Raw genomic sequence first — 23,202 nt, forward strand, 5'->3', positions numbered from 1 at the left:
AAAAGAACCATAGAGCTCCGTTTCTGTTCTCAGGGGCTGTATAATTTGGATTTTATAAGAAAAGAATTATGTACAACTACCAGAGAGTAGAAGTAAAAGTAAGAATAATAGGTCTCGGAGCCTGTGTCAAACACAGAACTCGGCCCTGTGCTTCCATGATTTAATCCTCGTAACCACTCTCTGAGGCAATGTGGTTATTCACTCTATGCTGGGGGAAATTATTGAGTAACTTGCCCAAGGTCACAGCTTGCTAATGACGGAGCTGGAATTCAACCTTACTTCTGCCAGATGTCAAAGTCCTATAGTTTCCCTGCACCACTCTGACTCACTAAGCATACACAGGGGCCTACTGTGGTGGGAACTAAGCCCCTAAACATCGAGAAAATAAGCAAGTGCGGAATCCATACAAGGGCAGGACCAGAGAAGTGAGCAGTTGAGTAAGAAATGGTTGGCTTGCATTGGTGCAGACTGGCAGGTGGTAAGGAGGGTGGGCTAGTTGGGTGTGGCCTGGGAAATGACACACAGATTGGTTAATGCTGTGGAAAACCAATGCACCCTCAGAGGTTCAGCATCTTATGCAGCTGCACACATGCTGACCAGCATGCCTGGATGTTCTGGGAGCTAGATTTAGAACTGGGTTTCTTTGTTCAGAAAGATAATTTATTGCTTTTGCCATGTTCCTTGGATGCCTGTTCTCTGTTACTCCCTGGGATGAACAAAAATCAAGGGCTTGCAGCATCTGTGGGAGGAGAGGAAAGGGCGTCTCTGCATGTTAGTGGTGTTAAACATACTTGTTTCATAACATAGTTCTTTGCACATGTTCTTGAAAGAGCAATCAGAATGTTGTCACAACTAAATCATGATCCAAGGATTTTTCTTGATGGATGTATTTTAGAAAATTGAGAAATCTTACCAAAAAAAAAAAAAATAGTCTAATTTACCTTCTAGATTCTTTTGGGAAAAGAAATCAATCAGATATAGCCAGTGCAGTATCTTTAGTTCCTAGAAAGACAATGCTTGTTTGCGGTTCAGAATTGGGCTAAGTAAAAACTTCCTTCATTCTCACAATGACTTCAGGGTGGACGAGTGACTGGTATCCCCCCACTTAACACTAGAAAGCTGAGGCACAGGAGAGGCATAGAAGCAAAACTTAGTTATCAGGGAGCCTTTAATGCTTTTGTGAATACATTAAATGGACATGATAATGAATTCATCACAATATTTTCCTACTATGCTTGATAACCTCTTATTCCTAATTAGCCCTCCTTCAACTTTTATGTCTCGCCCCCCCCCCCAACCTCCACTGTGTGTGTATGTGACTCACACACAATGGGCTTCATTAGGGTTGTTTACGGGAATGTGGGTGGGAGTTTGTTTACAAGAGTGTGTACACTTTGCTGGTTGCTACACCACTGGGGAAAAATATCTCTACTTTTCCTATCAACTTTTAATCTGCTATAGGTGTAGAGACCTGTATGCTCCTCCTGCTTCCATGGCAGGGTGTTGATAGACCTGATCTTGTGCAGTTCTTATAGCTGCTGCAAGTTCAAGTGTGCTACAGCCATGGCTGTGCCTGGAAGTTAGCATTGCAGGTCCCCCCTCCCCCAACACATACACTTCTAATAGCTCTTATGTGCTTTCCACCTGGGGAATGCTCGCTGAGCCTAGAAGAGGGTGCTATAGGTATCCCAGTGGCTAGAAGTTCTACTGCCGTTTATTTGACTAATGATAAGCGTCCGTAGTCACCACAGGCCACTGCAGAAAGACTTCTCTGAGCAAAGCTGATAGCGGTATTCTACGTGCATAAATATAGCTCTTTAGAGAGCATCTCGACAGGGACTTCATGATTGGAACCAGGTGGTATGGCCCTAAAGTGCATGCTTTTATCAAGAATGTTGATTTCTTCTTTTTCAGCTGGATCTGACCTGCTCTTTTGTATGTGGTCAGTGTCAGCCTTTGAAACTGGCCCAGGAATTCTTTGTTACTCTTTGCAAAGTAATGTGGAGGTTGATGTTTGCTTGTACTCCCAGAGACAGAACCTAAAGGGAAAGTTTCATTGTTCTATTATAAATTGATCTTAGAGGTGCCCCATGAAAATCAGGAAAGAGAGAGAGAACAGAAATAGAGCCTGTTTGTTCATATATAGATTTATATATAGAGATAATGAATAATGCAAATACTTATTACACACACACACACACACACACACACACACACACACACACACACACAGGGAAGTTTAGGAAAAGATACTGGCCCAGACCCTAGGTAACATACATAGGTGGATAAAATAAACGTTTCAACTGGGTATAGTTATCTTGCTACTCAGAAAGCCGAGGAAGGAAGATAAGTTGAAGGCCTTCCTGGGCTGAATAACAGTTTCAAGGACCAACTTGTATAGTTTAATAAGGTCCTATCTGGAAATAAAAATAGAGGCCTGAAGACATCCACAGCAGGAGAATCACTGGATTCAATCTTTAGTACTGCAGACAAAAAACATAGCTATTGCTACACATATGAATGTTACCTCTGAATAATAGTCACAGAGCTGCTGCACTACTTGATGGTTGATGTGTTAAAAGTTATAAAGTATTTACTGACACACTGTTTCATCTGCCTTTCATAGTAACTCCAACAATTACAAAACATAGGACCCTCCTCGGCTTCACACACTGGAAATGCAAGGTCAGAGATTTAAACCCAGTCTGACATTACTGGGTGGTGGATCACTCCACCTGCTCTGTCATTTCTTCCACATAGAAGAGTTGCATTTTAGCCTGGGAGGGGTTGACAAGAGTCTTGGAAAATAGCTAGCCAGAGTTAGATGTGTGCACAAGGTGTGGTATCAGTTGAGATCTGACTAGAGCACATTGTGTTGTTGGAGGGCATGGGTCTCTGGTGGAGTCTCATATCAGTGGAGGCAATCTATGATCAATAGCCCTGCTTTATCTGGACAACTTGGCCACAAAAAGCAGGGCTGTTGCTAGATGTGTATGCTAACATATATCCACCTGATTCTCTGCTATATCTCCTTAGAACACCCATTAGGAGCTAGGGCACACACTAGCCTTGATGCCAGCAGAATGGTTCATATTAGAAATGGTTCATGTCAGAAGGGAAATGGATAGCAGTAGGAGGTAAGGCAGGCCAGGGCACAGCAATCGAGAATCCTCAAACAAATGGCAAGATTCAAATATTGAAAGACATAAACCAAAAATATCCCACTGAAAAAGAAATAAAAGGCCTGATAAATTTCCATATGGGTCTCAGCTTCACTCATACCCAAATTAAAACAATAAAGCATTATTTTAAATATCCCTGGGAAGTGTGGTAAGTAACACCTAATCCTGCAGGTCGTGTGGAGAGATCCACTGACATTGTCATTCCTACCCGTGGACCACACACGAGAGAGCTTGTCAGCAACATCTGTAATGCAAATACACTTTGACCTTGCCATTCTATTTTGGGGAATTTTTATGATAGATGTACTCACACAAGTGCACAAAGATAGTAGGCAAGAAACTTCTTTGCAATTTTTTTTATAGTAATAAAAGACTGGAAAAATGTATGTGTCGATGCGTAGGGAAGATCAGACAAAATTGTTTTAAAGAAATAAAATCATGAACACCTCTCCTATAACAGTAATTATGTGTCCTATCAAGTATGTCACATAATAGTAAAATAACATTCAGCAAATGTCAATATTTCGTAAATAATATTTAGCAAAAACTAAGCAGATGAAGATATAGATGCAGTATGAAACGTTTTTCATAAAATAATCGACGATGTATGCATTTATATATGTCGAGGCAGGTCTATTTGTTTGCTTCTATTTGTCTGTTCACATATGGAATATAGGAGGATTGCACATGGAGTTAACTATGGTGTGCGAAGGACACTGGGGTTTTTACTTTCTTGACTTAGAACTTGACCTTTTTAAATAGTGAAAATGCCAGGTTGCTACTTGAGGCGTGGTTCCTGAGGCACTGACCCCCTTTTTTTTGAGATGCTCTCTTACTGGCCTAGAATTCACCGATCACTCTGGTTGGCTAGTGAGTCCAGGGACTTACCTGCCTGTGCCTTCTTACTGATGCGATCACTCACATGGACTGCCATGCCCAGTTTTGTTTTATTTAAAATATGGGCTATGAGGATTCAATTCAGGGAACACTTTCCTGACTGAGCTATCTCCTAAAGCCCTATAATATTTAATAAGTGAGTCAAATAAACAAAACAACCCAAATATTAGCAAGTTCTATTAACATGAAATTCTAAGTATCAAGAATACTGGCCATACTAAGTTAAGTAAACAAAAACTTAATACTAGGAAGTGTTGCCAACATTAAATCAAATTCTAAGTATCAGTGGTACTGGTAATACTCTTAAAAATTACTAGCCTACGCTTAGATGGCCTTTATTAGTGTTAAACAATTTGAATTCATGTCCATACAGTAAGTCATTTAATTCTGAAAGTAACTGTGGGGGAGTCACTGTTTACCTGACCACCTTAGTTTTACAGTGGTGACACAGAGGTGAACGTATTCCAAGACACATAGCTTGTTGTGCTTGTGCAGGTGTGAATGATGAAAACCCATGATTCATGCTCTTGGCCTCTGTCCTACCTCATCTTCAAAGGTGAGATAGAAGCCTGCAAAGTCAGAACGGAGGTGAGAACTGATTTGGTCCTGACAGCGAAGAGGCAGTAAATTGCCATCACAGTTTTGGACATTTGTGGTTACACACTTACCAGCCATAGCACTACCAGCCAGGACATAGCTGATGGTTTCCTGAACTGAACTTCCTCAAAGGGAAGAAAGACAATAATTTTCTTCACATCAGTTTAGTTAACCTCAGTCAAGAACTATATAATAGGAACCAAATAAAATAATACTTTAAATAAGATAAATGCTTATATTTTTTGATCATGTCAAAAAAGTCTAGGGATAATAAAGAGCTAAATAGGATTGCATGAAATCGTGGATCAATTTTTCTTCCACCTCTTCATCTACTCTTCTGCATGGCCTGCATCTCCATGACTGAGGCAGCCATTGGAGCTCTGGACATAGAAACCTTCTTTCAAAGAGACCATGGCAAAGAGCGTTTATATACTGCTTAAGCTAGGCATGATGATACAAACTGCTAGTCTCAAAAGGCAGAGGTGTTGCATCATAAGTTCAAGGCTACTCTTGGCTGTGTTATAAGGCTAGCTAGGCTACATGAAGCCATGTCCTAAAACAATGAAAGATGCTCAGTGGGCATCCCCATACCAGACCCTTTTAGGTACCACTGTTCAGAAGTTAGCCAGTTACTCACAGCAATGGACATTTGAAGGTAAGGAAGCTAGGAAATTCAGCCTTTAGACACTCATTGGCCTGGATAATGATTTAATGTTCCATTACTAAGAACACAGGCTTTAAAGTATGCAACTAGCAGTTTTCCAAAAACATTATCCAATGGGATAGGGGTGGTGGGTTGAAAAGAAAGGACCTCTCATTCTAAAGACTTGCAAGGCTAAAGGTCATTTTCCTTGTGGCTTTGATCTAAGTAGTTGACAAAGGAAATTTGAGGACTGTGGGTGCCTCAGTGTCCAAGGCAGATACTCAGATGCTCATCAGGTGTAAAAGACTCTAAGAGAAGATGGAGAAAAATTCTCAGGAAACCAGCACACTTGTCACCATTTTTGCCACAGTCAGATGTAAATGCTGATGATCTTGTTAGAGCTTGTGTACAGGAAGGCTTGTACAACATCATTTCTGCAGGAGCTGCAGAAGTCTCACATTTACAACAAAAGAATATTCTAGCACTCACCATACAGTAAACAGCTGAAGTATCAGCTTGTGAAGTCGTCATTTTGCTTATTAGGTTTTTATCCCTAATCTAAAATTTGAAAGGTATAAACTCCTTAACTCAATGATGTACCGCAGAATGGCAAGGGGAAGACAAAACGAAAACTAGCCAGAGTTCAAGGCTGAAAGAGAAAAGAAATAAATTGCCACCATGTATTCTGGTTTTTCAAAGAACACACAGACTGTAGTGGGTTCTAATTGGCACCTCTTTAAGGTCCTATCACATTCTTACTTCAGTTAAGTGACAGTCTGGGAAGGTGAAAATTTTCTGCTTACCTTATAAAATGTCAACGAACATTCAGCAACAGGCACTTTGATAAAGCCAACAAATAGCCCAGCTATCACAGAGCATCAGCAGTAAACTACCAGGAAGAATCAGAAGTGGTCCTATAATGTGACTGAAAACATGGGTTGGCTATTGGTCAATGGAACGAATGGGGTCAACCACCTGCTTGTGTTAGGTATTTGCATACAGACTACTTTTGTACAAAAGGGAATGGATCTCCCCTCCTTCTTCCTCTTACTTTCCTTCTCTTCCCTCCACCCCTCTCTGTGTTGCTAGGATTGAAAAGTATAGCTGTGTGCATGCTTGTCAAACCTTTTATCACTGAGCTAGATCCCAACCACTCTTGACATTTTCAAACAACTGAAATAGAATCAGAAGACAAAAGAGTTTCATGACCCAAGAAAATAATGCAAAATTCAGTGTTTGTTAATAAAGTTTTATTGAAACACAGCCTTGCTCTCTGAGTTATGCATATCATGCAGCTCTGTTCAAAGTCATTGAAACTGATACATTTTCTTTGTACTTACCTGGCTTTTTATTGAAAAATGTCACTGAATTTTTATTTCACGTGCCCAATTAATACCTCCTCATATTTAAAACGTTTTGAACTCTAAAAACATAATATTTGAGTCTTAATTTTCTCAGTGTCTAATAATAATGTGTTTCATGAACTTTCATTGAGAGGCATTACTGATGGAAAGTGCCCATCATACATCCTGGAACAGAATTCACCAGTGAATGGTAACTAATATTTACTATTTTGTTTTCCAGATTTTGTCATTTAAAACTGGGCTTCCTGTTTGAGCTTACCTTGAATCTCTCAACATTGAGAAAATGTCATCCTGCTGTGTTGAACACAGTGCCAAGACTTTATCACAGTGTTTTCTTACCATATAATATTTTACTCATGTTTTTCTGTTTCTGGCTTTTACTATGACCGTGAGTTTCTTGAGATAAGGGACCACGATATTGATAAATGCTAATCAGTGAGCAAGACATAGTAGTGCTAGGGATTTAGAGAGCCCCATTGCTAGGCTGGAGAATATTACATCTTATTTCTCTAAAACAGGATTCATCTTTGTACTCTTTCATTGGAACTGTTGACAAGGACAGGCCTCCCCTTACTAGGCAGACTTTTCCTCATGAATCTTAAGGAATGGTGTTGAACTAACCCCTCTCTCCAAATCCTTCTAGAAATCCTTTCTCTCATAGGATAAGAGAGTGGAGAATGAAGTGAGAATCTAGTGGAGTGCCTCTAGCTGGAAACATAAAACGGCAGAGGAGGAAAGGCTCCTTTAGCTCCTAGTCACTACTGATGTAACATCACACAAATGGGACTCATAGGTCAGGCTTCTGAGTCTTATGTAGAAATGGTCAGTGTCATGTGTAGACACAGTAGTCTCATGTGTAGACATGGATAGTGTCATGTGTAGATATGGATAGTGTCCTGTGTAATCATGGATAGTGTCATGTGTAGACATGGGCAGTGTCATATGTGGACATGGGTAGTGTCAGGAAGCCGCAGTCCCTATCAGTTATGTAAACATGAAAAAAAAAAAGCACTGATATTCTGAAACACGCTGTGTCACCAAACTAGGATGCTTGGCATGTGGGTTGCATTAAACACATTTCAACTTACAACATTTTTACACTCTACAATTGATTTATTGATGTATAACATCAAAAGGTATATTGAAATATGTGTATTCTTTTCATCTTTATTGCAGTTTTTAACTTAATTTAGAATTTTTTATGATATGCTAAAAACAAGAACAACACAACATTCTTTTATTTAATCCCTGTCCATTTTTATCACCTACTCTTTTCTGGACACACTACTCTGTGTAAATGCTGGGCTCTCACTGGTACCAGAAGAGGTTAGAGCAATCATTTCTCACAGAGATGATCCTATGTAGGCTCCCTGTTTACAGGAGTCACCACAGAGTAATAAGAAGGAGGGGAATTGAAATTCATAGCAGAAGCAAGCAGTAAATTTAGTGAGACCCAGGAAGGGACTCCAATACCACATGTTGTGTCAATGGAATACTGAAGGTTACATTAGGGGCAGTAATCAATGGGCGAGATAGGGAAGGGCCATCATTGCAAAGAGAAGCACCAAGAGTTTGAATGGGGGACCCCGTGCAGTGGGTTATGAGCATTCCAGGTCACTTGTCCTGGGACAGCAGTCAACTCTGAGGGGAAATGGACTTTGGGCAGAGAAACAGGAAGGCAGATGCTTATAAGTTATTTCTATTTGCTTGTAAATTATTTCTGTTGGACTTTAGGGAGGTCTCATTGCAAACATGGCTGAATCCGTCACATTAAGACCAGAGATTCTTTTCAAGATACCCACCATACTTCTGTAGTACTCAGGGTCATCTGCTCAGCATCCTTTAAGATTTTCTAATGTTCCCTACGTTTTGGACCTTCCATGGAGTCTTGTCATCCTCTACCACTATCATACACAATCATGGTCTTGCTGCTCTTTGTTCTTTGCTTGCAGTTTTGGGGTACCCTGGAAGCAATGAGGTACACACGGATAACACTTTCTTCACTGTACAAAAGTCACTTTTGGTATCTGGAAGAGAAGGGAAGACTCTTTTCCTACATCAAAAAACTATAGCAGATAGATCACAGCAAACGATGATCTGTTAGGAAACAAAGACTCCACATAACTGTTTCTTCACTTTTAAACTGAGAATGCTAGGGAGTACCCTAATCCAATATGACTTAGTAGAGGCAGAAGAGGAACCAAGCAAATGCATATATCAGGCAAAGGTCATAGGAGAACACAGTACAAGCAGGAGTAAGTAGAAGAGGTTGTCTCAGTGGGGACTGAACCTGGTGCGCCATGCGTGCTAGGCAAGGTCTCTACCACAGAGTTATAGTCCCAGCCATCTTTTGCTTTTCTTCTGATACAGGGTTGAATTAAGTTGTCCAGGCTGGCTTTGAACTCATTCCACAACCTAGGCAGGCTTTCAAGTTCTGATCTTCCTGCCTCAGTGTATCATGTAGCTTGGATTACAGGTTTGTCAGCATCTCAAGTAGCTAGGGTTACACATTTCTACCAGGAGGATGGGCTCCCAAGCCTGATCTTACAATATTTATGTTCCCCTTATGCTTGCATCCTTGAGAACTGAGGGGAAAACATTGAGTTGTATGAGTCCCCCAGTTTTAGTCAGTCTTTTAGTGGCAGCTATAGTAAATGAATGACTCGGGAAACTCCAGTTAAGAAGGTACATGCCAGTAACAGGCAGGAGGTGTAGCAAGGGAAGCCACTTTCCCCTGGCTCAAGATTTAATGAAGGATTCCCATCAAAGTGAAAATCCTGCCTTCCCACTGTTCTCTCAGGCAGAAAGTGAAGTTCAAGAGACTGATGAACTCAAAAGGAGCAAAGGTCCTTCCACAGTAGGACAGGCCCAGCCCTCTCTGAGACCTTCATGCTAGCATCAGCCTCCCTGCAAAGTGCTCTTCGCAAAGCAAAGAACATCCCACATCCTTGCAGAGGGTCACAAGAGATCACTGCTTTCTTAACTCGGTGGATAGCTGACTCCTCACTTTCAGCATTAGGAACCTTATTTTGGCCGCATTTGCAAACTGCATCTCCAATACAACTTTATCAATACATACACTTTACGTTTTTATCTTCTCCTGGCTGAGCTGGTCCTAAACTAATGCAAGAGAAAGCTGCATTATTTATTGGCCCTCTACAAATCAACGTTAGGAAAAGGAGATTTCCAGAGATACTTAGAATTGACATCTGTAGAGAAGGAAACAACCAGACAGGCATATATTAGAGATACTGAGTGGACTGATAGTCTCTACAGTGGTTAATAGTGCTCTGTCTTGACACAGAGTTCAAGGAAGATGAAGCCTGAGAAAGTTCTCATGGCACTTAACAGCTGGATGGGAAATAGTAACCTTAGCAACAACCTTGTCAAAGTTTCGTTGGCAGAGTGGGAGGTATCACAATATAGGATGCTGAAGGAGCAGAGGCAGTGTTGTTGGCATCTCTTCAATCTTGGGGGAAAGTAGAGTAGTAATATAGTATAGGGAAGTGTAATTTGTAGGATGAGTTGCTTGCTTTAATGCAAGAGATGTTGGGGATGTGGAGACTAACAAGGAGGATCTTATGGTAAACTATTTTATGAAAAATGACTCCTTCTTCCTTTCCTGTAAGGCGGCACACATTCTCCTCCTTCTGCCTTTAGGTTTGTCTATGTGACATGCCTTAGAGAAGAGAAAGTGACTGGAGTTGACAGCATTGGTTCTTCCTTTTTCCACAGCCATCATGAGACGAGGAAATGTGTGACGTGGAATTGGAACCTGCAACTAGCTATACTTGCTTCCCATCGACACAAAATGTGATTGAGCGTTACATACCTTTTGCATTTATTTATTTATTTGTTTATTTACTTACTTACTTATTTATTTGCAAATGCATGTGTATGTGTGTACATATGTGTATGTGCATGTGTATGTGCACAGCACATCATTGATCGCACATCTGGAGGTTAGAAGTCAACTCTCTCATTCTATCACATGTGTCAAATTCAGGTTGTCAGGACTGATAGCAAGTACCTTTACCCCCAAACCCATGGTGTTGGCCTGGGAATAAATACTTAATATTTTGAAGCTTATTATTGTAGCGAAACTAACCATTAGAGAGCTCAAACATATTTATAGGAATGTACTTTCTTTTTTTTAATTAAGTATTTTCTTATTTTACATTTCAAATGCTATCCTAAAAGTCCCCCATATGGGCTGGTGAGATGGCTCAGTGGGTAAGAGTACCCGATTGCTCTTCCGAAGGTCCGAAGTTCAAATCCCAGCAACCACATGGTGGCTCACAACCACCCGTAATGAGATCTCATGCCCTCTTCTGGTGTATCTGAAGACAACTACAGTGTACTTACATATAATAAATAAATAAATCTTAAAAAAAAAGTCCCCCATAACCCCCCCCACTCCCCTACCCACCCACTCCCACTTCTTGGCCCTGGCGTTCCCCTGTACTGGGGCATATAAAGTTTGCAAGTCCAATGGGCCTCTCTTTCCACTGATGGCCAACTAGGCCATCTTTTGATACATATGCAGCTAAAGACAAGAGCTCAGGGGTACTGGTTAGTTCATAATGTTGTTCCACCTATAGGGTTGCAGATCCCTTTAGCTCCTTGGGTACTTTCTCTAGCTCTTCCATTGGGGGCTCTGTGTTCCATCTAATAGCTGACTGTGAGCATCCACTTATGTGTTTGCCAGGCACTGGCATAACCTCACTAGAGACAGCTATATCAGGGTCCTTTCAGCAAAATCTTGCTGGCGTATGCAATAGTGTCATCGTTTGAGGCTGATTATGGGATGGATCACCAGGTGCGGCAGTCTCTAGATGGTCCATCCTTTCGTCTCAGCTCCAAACTTTGTCTCTGTAACTCCTTCCATGGGTGTTTTGTTCCCAATTCTAAGAAGGTGCAAAGTGACCACATTTTGGTCTTCTTCTTGAGTTTCATGCGTTTAGCAAATTGTATCTTGGGTATTCTAAGTTTCTGGGCTAATATCCACTTATCAGTGAGTACATATCATGTGAGTTCTTTTGTGATTGGTTTACCTCACTCAGGATGATGCCCTCCAGGTCCATCCATTTGTCTAGGAATTTCATAAATTCATTCTTTTTAATAGCTGAGTAGTACTCTGTTGTGTAGATGTACCACATTTTCTGTATCCATTCCTCTGTTGAGGGGGCATCTGGGTTCTTTCCAGCTTCTGGCTATTATAAATAAGGCTGCTATGAACATAGTGGAGCATGTGTCCTTCATACCGGTTGGGACATCTTCTGGATATATGCCCAGGAGAGGTATTGCAGGATCCTCCGGTAGTACTATGTCCAATTTTCGCAGCTTGACAACACACCTAAAAGCTCTAGTACTTTCTTTTTTAAAATCTACTTTTTAATGATTTTTTTCTCCATTTCACATTATGCAACCCAGTAATCTCCATGTTCCTACACATCTACCCGTCTCTCTTGCAACCTCACTCATGAAGGAAAACCAAATCAAAACAAAAATCTCACCATGGAAGCTGCAGACAGCCCTCCTCCTCCAAGCAGCTTTACTTGTAAATGTTCACGGCAATGAGTCATTTGTCTGGTTCAAGACTTCTCATTTCTGCTATACCATCAATACTGGATGGATCCTCACCAGGACTCCTGTCGGAGGATAGCCTGTTGTTGCCCTGTGTCATGGAGCTCTTGCATTATTGGCTCCTTCACATGCTCCAGTAGTTGATAGATGGTATTAATACTGGGATGGGCCAACTCAAAACTCTAGATCCAGGCCTGAGTGGAAACTGAGTTGGTCAGCCTACCAGCTCTCCTCTTTGCCTCTGCTACCAGGGCCAGCTCTCCTGCCTTTTGTCAGCTAGCAAAGATCAAGTCCACTTCTCCAGCTCCCATGCCATTGGGGCCAACTCTCCAGGACACACACTCCACCAGGGCCAACTATGCAACACTGACCTGATGAGGGGCAGGGCCAGCTCACCCAAGTGCTTTTGCTGGCAAAGGGCAGGGACAGGTCTCCTAGGACCTCACCTGTAGAGCCACCTCTACTGTGCTGCCCAGGTGAGGTGGGCAGGCACTCTCTCTGAATACTGCATTGGGTCAGTTCTCCCACACTACCCAGGTGAGGGGTAGGGCCAGCTCTGCTCAGTCCTTGGACATCCATAAGGGCCCAGGCAGCAGCCTAGTCCAGGGATACCTACATGGCCTTTGGTGGTAATGTGGGCCATGTACATCCACATAGACCCCTGCTGTTGCATTACTATAAACTTAGACAAGGCTCTCAGCAGCAGCGTGGCTGAGCCATCACCATGGCCTTGGGTGTCAGGACTGGGTGGCAGGCTACTCACATCAGGCTGATCCTAACCATCCTTGTGTTTCCAGCTGCACCTCTTTTCACAGTGCACAAACCACTCAGCAGCTTCTCTTTCTCTCCCATTTCTCCATCTCACACTGTCTCATCAGAGTGGCGCCTGCCCACCTTCTGGGTGTCTTTCACTCTCCTGTGTCACATGGCAGTGAGCATGCCAGGAATGTACCTTACTTTTAAAAATGTATTTTTCTATGTTGAAGAAATCATGGAGGGAGGAAGGATAGCAATGGCACAGATAATTATTCAGAGGCAAAACAAGTTCAACCAGGGGACGTGAAGGCGACAGAGCCTTGATCAAAGTCCTTTTCATCATTTCATTGACTTTTCTTCATGTGGTTGCTGATTCTCCAGTGTTTCTTGCCCTGCCAGGGATTTGTACTTCTTCCCACATTAGAATCAGCTGCCAACTTAGCTGTCTTGCCATAGAACTCCTCATAAAAAAGACAGAAAGAAAACAGACCTAGGATAGTGATTCTCAACCTTTCTAATGTGTTTACTACAATTCCTCATATCATAGTGAACCCCAACCATAAAATTATTTTGTTGCTCCTTTAAAACTGTAATTTTGCTACTGTTATGAATTGTAATGTAAATGTCGGATATGCAGGCTATCTCCACAGGTTGAGAACCACTGACCTAAGAGCTTCTTGTTTACTGTCTTAGTTAAGGTTTTTATTGCTGTGATCAAACACCATGACTTAAAGCATGAGAAAAGGGTTTTTTGTTGTTGTTGTTGTTGTTGTATAGTTTATAAGTCCATCATTGAGGGATGCCACAGTAGGAACTCAAGGCCAGAACCTGGTGGCAAGAACTGAAGCACAGAACATGGAGGAGTGCTTACTGGCTTGCTCCTCATGGCTTGCTCAACCTGTTTTCTTATGCACCTTAGGACCATCTGCTTAGGGGTGGCACCACTCACAATGGGCTAGGTCCTCCCACATCAATCATTAATTAAGCAAATGACCAACATCCTTGCCTACATGCCAATATGATAGAAGCATTATCTCTGCTGTGTTCTCTTATCAGCTAACTCTAACTTATATCAAGTTGAGAAAAAAACAAGCCAGTACCCTTGCTAAAATGAAGTGTTCAGTGTCATGGTTTATGCCTTGCTTGTCTGGTAGTCTGAAAAGTTTAAACCATAGTGGCAATGTCTTCTAATTTACTGCTGATTTATTTACATTGACATATCAATGGAGATCCTGTAGCTTTGATAGTTTTAGGAAAGTACGGTTTAACCTTGAGTATGCCTTTATTCAGTTGTTAATTTTTTATAGTTTAATTTTTATTTTATGTACATTGGTACTTTGTATAGTTGTCTGTGTGAGGACACAGGATACCCTGAAACTGGAGTTTCAGACATATATGAGGTGTCATATGGGTGCTACGGATTGAACTTGAGTCCTCTGAAAGAAGAGCCAGTGCTATTAACCACTGAGCCATCTCTTCAGCCCCTCCTCCATTTTTATAATCTACACTCCGGTTTATGACTCTAGCACTACTGAGAACATTTTTATAAAGCCACTAAATTTCTGCATTTCATGGTAATTGTTCTCTTTGCACTTTTACTTTCTATATTTCTCATTCTCCTCTCTTGTTCCGAATCTTACCTTCTATACCTGGTAGGAGCCAAAGCCCTAGGAAAAAAATCACCCTGAAGACACTGACTCCTTTTGTGCTTAAAAGATGATGTCCAAGGGGGAAACCTTCATAAGCAAAGAAAAGGGTCCCTGCAGAGGGAAAGGAAGAGAGATTTTTGTGTCTCCAGACCAAAAGAGCTAAGTATTTGTTATCTGCTGCTGTGGAGTTGCCTTGAAAGAAGGTCAGGCATGTTAAAGTTCAAAGTGCATGAGAGTGATTCCAGATCCCAGCAGTGGCAAGACATTAACAACTCTAAGACACTATGGGACAGAAGAATTACTGTGGGGTTAGACTCCAAGGCTGAGACACTGGTCGTCCACACTCAGATTGGATATTAGAAAGCCATTTTGTTTATTTTGCTTCTTAGTCTGTCTTTTGGTAGCTCTTAAATATTCTACATTCAGATGCAGTCCTAGATAGGAAGAGTCCAGGATAATGTCAGTGACTGAATATTTTGCCAGCTTCTTAGGATTAGATAGAGGAATACAAGGGGAATGCTATTTTTGAGTCATTTTTATTTGTGTGTTCCACCTTATACAAGTCTTACTTCTTAGCATCTCAACATTTTTCCATAATTAAGTTACTTATAAGATTCTTCACCATGTTCCAAAGCTCCCAACCACCATGAATTCTTTGGTATAAATACAACCTCTTTGTGACGGGAGTATGATCTTCTCACCCCTGGTTTCAAGTGGACTGTCTTGACTGATGCTGTCTTGTTTGCAGTGATACCTTGCTACCCAAGGGTGACAAGCTCAGATAAGCTGTTCTATTAACCTGACATCTTATGTGTATGTGGCTACACTCTAGAATTATGTGGGAAGGCTACCAGGACAAAACAGGGACATGATTCACCTTTTCAAGGCCAAACAGGAAAGACAGAAGGAAAATTGGAACACCATGAAACATCAAAGCCAACAAAGACAAATATTGACTTTTGTCCAAAGGGCAGGAGAGAATCCGAAGCAATACATACAACCAAAGGTCAGAAGCCAAGAGTAAACTTAGTTAAGCTAGAAGAAGTAGGAATACAAGCTGGAGAACCATCCATGATGACTGTCAGTATTTGGTGGGCAGGGTCTATACCTTTCCACTAACTTATTATTTAATTTAGTTTACAAGACAAAAGAAAAAAGTGTTATCATAAGAAAAACATGTGGACAGAAATACTCCAAAATTTCTTTCATTTGACTTCCCTCACCCTTAAAAGCAGAGATGATATTTTTATGCTAAGTTGGTGGATCGCCAAAATCTAATTCTAAGAATACCAACACTTGTAGAAAGAGTCTATTTTTTTAATTTCATAAGGTTTATTAAATTAAAACCTTGCAAATAAATTGAACATTATACACCAAAATTAACTGGACTCAAAGCCTATACAACTCAATGAATGAACTTTTATACAGCTAGAATAGGAATTAGCTGAAATTTCTGTTTCTTCTTCTGCTTCCTGGCAGATGTCATGTAAAGTATGAGTAGACAACATGGTAGGCTCAAAGATACAGTAACAAGAAGCCCACAGCCTTCACTGCATTTTCTGAGTATAAACATCAAAGCAATGCACAGATTCAATGCAATCTAATTCAAAATTTCAGTGTTATTCTTCAAAGAAATAGGGAAAATATAAAAATTTATGTGGAAGCACAGAATAAGCTTTCAATAGCCAAAATAACCCTGGGTAAATAATAAGGATGATGATGTTGATGACAATGGTGATGATAGCATATCTGATTTTCAAGTTATCCTATAGTGCCTCCATATCAAATAAAATGGGATACTGGCACAAAAATAAACCTCTGTGTTCATTTACATCATTCCCTTCAAGGATCAGTGAGCAAAACCAAAGAAGGGGCAGAAAGAATGTAAGAGCCAAAGAGTACATAGGAAGAAGGCCAAGGAACACTGTTTTGTGGGTATTCTATGGCCACAACCCTCATGAACTCACAACTGTACTTTCCTGCACAGTGCCATTGCAAGACTGAGCCAATAAACATTCAGTCATAGATTATAGGAAGGGATCATGGAGCCCTGACAAGGGAAGCTAAAGGTTGTTAAGGGCTGCTGGAGGAGAGAAAGTTATTTTCTTCAGTGATGTAGCCACTAGTGAATCATTCATGCTCCGATGGGTAGCTTTGCACCCACACCCATGCAAGTGGCCCTGGTTAAACTCAATGGGTCACAAAGAAAAGCAACAAAAAAAATGTGAAAGTGGAATAGAGATTTTGGTGGAAGATGGAGGAAGGGATTGGGACAGTGGAGAAGGAGAAGGTAGATGAAATTGTTAATTTTGATATAAATAGGCATGGAAATCAATGGAATAAAAGACTTAGATATAGTACCATGGAAATGTAACCACCTAAGTTTTGTTAAAGAGCCCCAAAATAAACACCAGGGTCAATATCTTCAATAACTGCATATTTTCTACAGGTATAAAAAATAACTAGATCCTTATCTTCTTACTCTTTGGATTTGTGAATGTTTGCTATGATTTATGAGTTAGGGAGTTACATTGTAAGGCCAGTCATCTTTAAAGAATTTATCTCTATTTCTTTAATATAAGCAATCATAAAACTAAAAATTGAAAATGATTATTGAGTATGCTCTTCACTTATTCTTATTTGATTATCTGAGAACTCCCATAGCCTTCTGAGGCCAAGTTCACACATGCTGATCCCTTTCCCACCAGTGAGTAACATTCCTTCACAATTCCCTTTCTCTGAATGAAGGCAACCCTTGAATCTTTCTTATAACCAACAGACATTAGTAACTGTGATGGGATGTTGTTGCCTTGATTGATCTATTGTTTTTAAGCTTGTATGTTTACTGAACAGATAGACTCTTCTGGCTTTGAAAGAGAAGTCTGACCTATTGTCAATTGTCTAAGCAAAAACACCATGGGAGAGAATTGAGGACTGCATTTAGGAGGTAAGCATTTGTATACTAAAAGTCAATTGAAAGCTAGCTGGGATCTTCATGTATGTAGCCACAGAGATGTTGATTCTAACCACAGGGTTGTTGATTTCAACCAATTGTTGAAAGTAATTTTGTCCCCATGCCTCCAAATAGCAGTGAAGAAAACTGTCACACTCGTTTTTGTGACTTTCTTAGCACAGCATCCAGGTAAGCTATGGTCAGTCTTTCAAGCCACGGAATAAGCAAGAGAATAAACGTGTGCTTTACTCAGTCATTAATTGTGTAGTAAGTTTTTCAAATATACCTTTCTAAAGATCATAATCTGATCTTTAAATGCATGAGCTTAAAGGCTGAAATATTCAAATATTCAAATTTGTGTGTGCAGATATGTCCTTGGGTCCTCAATTCCCACTGTCCCCTGGGTATTTTCAATGCTTTAGTCACACAGAGCACTTACTGTTCTCTAACCCTACCATAAAGTTTCATTGCTATGCTGGGATGCCCGTCACTCTCCTTGTCTGCCTGAAGAACCCTCCTGTCCTGTTGAAAACACCTTCTCTAGCTGATCGTGGTATTGCAGTCTGAGATCCCACCACTCAGGAGGCTGAGTTAGGAGGATCAGGAATTCAAAGTCAGAGTTGGTTACATGAAACCCTGTTACAAAAAGTGGGTAGGCTAGAGTAGAGGAAAGAAGGGTACTGTGAAGGTTAGATTGATTACCAGCTTGATAGAAATATGGACTTGCCTGGAGGATGGGCCCCCACATTTGCCTGAGGGGGATTACCTTGGTTGTGTTGAAGAGGCAAGACCTGCCCACTGTTGGTGGTACCATTCCCTACCAAGATCCTGGGCCCTATAGGTAAAGACATGGGGTAGAGCATCAACATGGATTTTGGATTCTCTGCTTCCTGATTGTGAATGTGAGGTGACCAGCTACACCGATTTCACTGACATGATGAACTGGGCCTTGAATTTTGAGCTGACATGAATCCTTCCCACTTAAGTTGCTTTTGTGAGTTATGTTAGCCTGGAAACAGGGAAGTAAACTAAGAAGGAAGGAAGGAAGGAAGGAAGGAAGGAAGGAAGGAAGGAAACACCTGCTCACTTGCTTTGAGCTGATTACTCCTTGTGTTTTTGTCAACAGGCACTATGAAGAGTATCACAGTACTTATGACACACTCCTGTAATTGTAAATGTAGATGACAGCTTATTTTCAATCATGGGACATTGAGTTATATGCCATTCATCTTTTACTTGCTCACAACTTGTAAAATATATAGAAGTATGAGCTTCAGCCTCTTAAGGTATAGACACAGACAGTTCCCTAAATACATCAAATGATCTTTCTTGATTTCAAAGAGTTCATTGTCTAGTTATTTTAAATGTTAGCTTTGATGTAGAAGATACATGGTAGACAAGAGTTTTCCTAGTATAAAAATTCACAAGTGAATTTGGTTAATATTTGAAAATAAATCAGACGTTTAGGGGTCTAGAGAGATGGCTGAGCTGTGAAGAGTATTCACTGCTCTTGCTGAGGACCCATGCTCAGTTCTCAGCACTCACATTGGGTGGCTCCAAACTTCTTTTAAATCCATTTTCTTGAGATCCAACATCTTTTTCTGAACCTCTTGGGTGCCTGCATTCACATGCATATATGCACACACATGCGTAAAAATAGAAATTAAATAAAGCTGTTGAAAACAATCAAAAGAGTCACTTTTATTCAAAAGCCAACTCTCAGTGTTATAAACTACCAGATTTTTGAAATACTCAGCCGTATTTGCTTTAGCAATGAACCAGATAAATTATCCAAGAAAATCTGGTTGTTGACAATAATTTAGGTGACTTTCAATTCTCTCTCCTCTGTTTTGACCTTGGGATGCCATTTTAACGAATGAGTACTTCCAGAGGGCAAAGACACCAGGGTCTAGGAAAGAGACAACCTGGTGCCTGCAATGTCAGCTACTAGCAAATTGCTCCCATATAGGCTATTTTATTATAGAACAAAGGCTTCAAAGGTAACTTTAAAAAAAGAGATTTGGTTTAAATTTATTTCGAGAATATTCTTTTTGGACCAACTCTTCTCAAACAAGTGTCATGAAACAGTTTATTTTTAGATTTAAGGTAAAAGAGCTGTACTGTGTTTGGCCCACTCTCTGCTAGATTTTTATGTTTCTTCCGTCTTCTGGGATGAGAGGGCTATTAGTGTCGCTTCTCAAACACCTTTGATTCTGAAGAGAAGGTTTTCAAGAATTCATTTTAGTCAGAGGAGAAAAAATAAGTCACTTCCAATGCCATATCAAATATCTGATACCCAGTGTAATACTGCATGGATCTAAATTTTTAAAAAGGCAAGTACTATTTGGACAATGTTATAGAGATGATAATATTCTTTTTAATGTTAGAAAAGAATCTGAGAAATATCTTCTGTCTTTTGATAGTCTTTCTAAACACATGCTTTCAAAAGTCAATTTTTATTAAATACTAAACATGTGATTTAATAATTCTTCTATAGAAACAAAATAGAAATAGCATAAAATAACATTCATAAGACAGGTGTTCAGGATGCAAAATTTCAATGAGGTGTACACTCTTAATAAATATGAAAACATTTCTCATGTACAGAAACAATGGTTTGCAAACAATAGATTTTAACTTCTGGCTCCCACACAAGCACCAGTCTATTTTCAGGAGACTGTCGACACTGCCAAAATATACTTTCCCTACTGAAGTGAATTTTCATTGCTATTGTAAGAGTATATAGCTCTTGTCTATAAAGTTTTAATTTGTGTATTAATAAATAGGATAACCACATATGTTGTTGCTAGTCATTAATGCAAAGGTGAAGTTGTTCTTTCATGGCAGGTGGGTCAATTAGCATCTTTAAAAAGAGCCATCATTATGATAACAAAAAAATTCAACTTGGGTTTGCTCATGAATAATGATTTCATCTCAAAAAGCACTTTAAAAACATTGACTAATTAATATGACTCAGAAGGCTCAAACAACAAAAATATGCTTTTTTCTGCTCTTAGATTTTTTTTTTTTTTTTTTTTTTTTTTGCCTAAAAGAAGCATTCTGGGGGTGGGGTGGGGTGGGGAGAAAGAATGGTCAGCTGGAAATTTCTATTTGTCCTTTGTCAATTGTAGTGCCACTTACAGTACAGATTTTTAAGAGCTGCTGTCTGTGCCAGAATGAAGACAACTTGCATTTTACTGTGGACAACATATTTTTAAAATACTTGTTAAACCTTTATTTTACTAGAAACGTGGCTGGACTAGGCAATTTGAAAATCTCTTTAAAACCACTTGCGATGCTGGTTAATGCCAGGACAACATCAGTTTTTAAAGAGAAGGAAGGGAAAAGAGTGTGCCAGGAACAATGACAGTGAGAGGATCCTGAGAAAAGCTGCATGTGTGCCTGCGTGCATGCATGCATGTGTGTGTGTCTCTGTGTGTCTGTGTGTGTGTGTGTGTGTCTGTGTGTGTGTGTGTCTGTGTGTCTGTGTGTGTGTGTGTCTGTGTGTGTGTCTGTGTCTGTGTCTGTGTCATGTCTATAAATGTTGTTGTTGTCTGACTTAGACAGCTACAGGGTCCGGTGTACCATTGGTTAGAAGGTAAATGGGTTCACAGAAACCAAAAGCTCCCAACTGAGGCCACTGTGTAAATCCCTGGCTCTCAGGCATTATCAGCTGAGTGAGAGGGTGAGCTAGCTATCCTAGTGAGATGACAAGCAAGTTTATCTGCCTTAGCTCCAACTCCTAGGAAACAATGCTCCTTCTGGTGCACATAGTGTTAATGGTTTCAGGAAGTCAGACCCAGTATTGTGGGTGCAGCTATGGCAATACTGCCTAATTCTCTTTCTCTCTCTTGGCCCTGCCTTCCCCAGGCTTAGGTTTATTACCACTTCTGCGAGGATAGTTGACATGATTGCCAGCACCGCTCAGCACATCTCACACACAAAAGTACTGCACACAGTCACATAGCACAAAGCTTTGCTTTCTAAGTATCAACACCTCATTGACCACTGATGTCCAAACACGGATAACTGTTCCTCACATGATCCATTTCAGCCAAGATACAAGTTCACTGGACTTGAATTTCCCATAAGTAGGGCAAATGAAGTTGCACAGTTTCACTCTGTATGGATAGAGAAGGAGGGCAGGCATGCTTCTCTGAAAGAAAGGTGTTCTGAGGTGTCGCATCTGTTCTCGACCGGCAAGAACGACACGACCACCAGTTCTTCTAACAGCAGTTTATTCAGCAAGCTTCAGTCTTCATCTCTCTCGCTTCATCTTTTTCCTCATCTTTCTCCCTCGAACCCCGGGCCTCTCACTCTTACATACTCTCAGTCCCCATCCATTCACAGCAGGCCATGTCACCTCACCAGGCACGCAGCTTCAGCCAATCAGGGCAGCAGGAGCATGTCTCCACCAAATATGGACTTGTTTACACCGCCAGCATCATGGTGCACCTGTGCAGCTCTCATGATGGTCGTGGCTTATTTTCAGGTGTATGAGGAAGTCAGGTGCAAGTCATAAGACTTAGCTGCAGTCCCGGGCGCCATCTTGGGACTGCTGCCACACCTGCTCCTCACACTGAGGAGCAAGAAGTTAGTTAATAGTGACAGGTCCTTACAGGCTGACTGAAGCAGAGGTTACACAATAGTTATTGTTTATCTAAATTATCTATAACCGGGTAAGCAATAGTATCCACAGGTTAGCAGAAGAGCACTCCTTCACCTCTGTCTTGTCTAGAAATTTGTTTATTTGTTTTATGAGACAAGGTCTGGTTTCTGTGTAACACTGACTGTCTTCGAACTCTGTTAACCAGGATGGCCTCAAACTCAGAGATCTCAGACATATGCTCTCCCTTCTCAGTGTCAGGATTAAAAGATACACTCCACCATGCCCTGCTTTGTTTAGCATTTATTTGTCTGTTTTATTTTTAAGTTTTGCTAAATTTTTTCCTTTTTTAAAATAATAATTTGCCTTTTTCAAAGAGAGTCTTGGTTTGTTGTCTCCTCCACCAGCATTTCCAAGCCGTTTTCACATTCTGTAAACATCAGTTGACCAGATACTGGCTGAACTCACAGCACAGTAAGATGTAGGATCCTACGGGAAGTCAATGGATGCTGGACCTGGCCCAACTCCGGGAGGAAGCAGGTACCTTTCTTCTCAGTCTTGTTTGTAGCCAGTCAGAGAAGAGAGAGATGAAAGTGAGTGAAAGGCATGGGACAGTCAGAGGGATGTGAATGCATTATCTGTTACTCAGATGCTCCAGAGTTACTTTAGTCAGAGCTGTAAGAAATTAGATAAAATGCAAGGGCAAGCTGGGTATGAGGGGACAGCCTATAGGTGGTGGATCCCAGCATCAGGATGCTAAGTCAGAATTGTGAGTTCAAGGTTAGCCTGGTCGACATAAGGCCTTGTCTTAAAGTAAATGAACAAACAGATGATGTAATTTTAAAAGATAATGGGACAGGGACAGAGTCTGATGCACATATAGTTGTAAAGTACAGGATACACTGTCAGTTATTAATTGAATATAAAAATTTCAACTGCAGTTTTTTTTTTCTGGGGAATTTTAAAGAT

The 23,202-nt window shown here is 40.6% G+C and overlaps 1 long non-coding RNA gene across 5 annotated transcripts in view; it reads left to right on the forward strand.

Moving 5' to 3' along the window:
- The first annotated feature begins 320 nt into the window (after window positions 1–320).
- Gm46516 overlaps window positions 321–23,202 on the forward strand; it is a 46,647-nt gene continuing 23,765 nt past the window's right edge. For 2 of the 5 annotated variants that reach the window (XR_001781696.1, XR_001781694.1), the window contains exons 1-3: window positions 321–437; window positions 17,528–17,621; window positions 22,641–22,773. This is a non-coding gene — a long non-coding RNA (predicted gene, 46516). The remainder of the gene's footprint in view (window positions 438–17,527; window positions 17,622–22,640; window positions 22,774–23,202) is intronic. The other 3 variants (XR_001781697.1, XR_001781695.1, XR_001781698.1) reach the window with 3 other exon arrangements.

The sequence above is a fragment of the Mus musculus genome, chromosome 15 (genome assembly GCF_000001635.26).
Source record: "Mus musculus strain C57BL/6J chromosome 15, GRCm38.p6 C57BL/6J".
NCBI lineage: Eukaryota > Metazoa > Chordata > Mammalia > Rodentia > Muridae > Mus > Mus musculus.